The sequence below is a fragment of the Medicago truncatula genome, chromosome 6 (assembly GCF_003473485.1).
Source record: "Medicago truncatula cultivar Jemalong A17 chromosome 6, MtrunA17r5.0-ANR, whole genome shotgun sequence".
Taxonomy (NCBI): Eukaryota; Viridiplantae; Streptophyta; class Magnoliopsida; order Fabales; family Fabaceae; genus Medicago; species Medicago truncatula.
The window spans coordinates 12,017,943-12,019,433 of record NC_053047.1 but is presented as its reverse complement, the minus strand read 5'-3'; the positions used below and the strand labels follow the sequence as shown (position 1 = coordinate 12,019,433).

The window sequence follows — 1,491 nt, the reverse complement described above, 5'->3', positions numbered from 1 at the left end:
AATTCCCTTTATTCTTTATGCAAGAAAACACCTTTTGTTTCTCATGCAATTTTCATATTTGTTATTCTTGATAACTTTGATATGATGAAGCTTTTAATTAATAAATAAATGTGTTTGCACCTAATCGATGCCTCATTTACTCAACTAGTTGTCATCATTCAACCCTATAATTTATCTCTTGAGATTTTTCTCTTCTCTATCATGAAATGGTAAAAGATAAATGAAAGGTTAGTAATTTGAAGAGACATTTTACAATAATTTTAATTTTAAGAGTGGGATATTTCACACTATAAAGTGATACACAATTTTCTATTTTTACTTTTTAGATCTAAACGAGGAAAAATATGGCTAAAGTTCTCAATTGTTTTTATCATATGATTATTTCTGTTTTCACATTCATCATTGTAGTCGACTGTAAGTCGATTCTCGCAAAAAAAAAAAATCTTCAAATTTTTTTAATATTATTTTAGGAGATATTTTCTTCTTAATCTTATACACAATGTTTAATTCCACATTATTAACTTTCATTCTTTTTTCTTATTTTTCATCATAGGTGTTGTTATATGCGATTTAGAAAAAGATTGTCGTCAATATCTTTGTATCCCTCCTGAATTTCCAAGATGCATAGGGGGAATTTGTCGATGTAAGTAATTGTGGCAATTATAATGTTGTACTTTTATTATCTCGTTGACACCTCAATCTTTGTTGGTCAGATCTTAAAATTTGTTTGATCAATTCAAAATCATATTGTTGTATTTCGCAAGTGTGGTTATAAAGGCAATATATATGATTATATATTGTATAAATTATTTTATTTTTTATTTAGTGTAATGTTAATGTGTGTGATATTAATTGAAGGCTAAAATATGGTTTTAGTCCTTGCAAATATGCCTCGTTTTGGTTGTAGTCCCTGTAAAAAAAAAAAATTGTTTTGTTTTGTTTTTATTTTTATTTTTAAAAAACTCGATATCCGATTCAAGAATCGACTAATCCGAGGGGACCAATCCCACCGCCCACTTGCGGGGGCCCCGTTTAAAGCCAGAGCAAGCTCTGTATGGACTTAGCCCACCGAAATTGGCACCAGAGAGAATCGAACCTGAGACCTCTGGAGGAGCAAACTCCAAGATCCCAAGCCAACCACTAGGCCAACCCCAAAAAAAAAAAAAAGTTTTTGGTTCCTGCAAAATTTTTTGTTTTTTAAAATAGTCCCTATTTTTTGTTTTTGAAAATAGTCCCTGGAGGGACTATTTTCAAAAACAAAAAATTTTGCAGGGACCTTTTTTAAAAACAAAATATTTTACAGGGACCAAAAACTACAAAATTGATTCAGTTATAATGTGTCACGTACGTATGCAAATCATCACAAAAGTAGGGTCACAAACTATTTTCAAAAACAAAAAATTTTGCAGGGACCAAAAACAATTTTTTTTTTTACGGGGACTAAAACCAAAACGAGACATATTTGCAGGGACTAAAATCATATTTTAGCCT

The 1,491-nt window shown here is 30.2% G+C and overlaps 1 long non-coding RNA gene across 1 annotated transcript; it reads left to right on the top strand.

Moving 5' to 3' along the window:
• The first annotated feature begins 329 nt into the window (after positions 1 to 329).
• On the top strand, positions 330 to 806 carry LOC25496010 (uncharacterized). The gene is made up of 2 exons (XR_003012799.2): positions 330 to 414; positions 554 to 806. It is a non-coding gene; the product is annotated as an uncharacterized lncRNA (long non-coding RNA).
• The last annotated feature ends 685 nt before the right edge of the window (positions 807 to 1,491 follow it).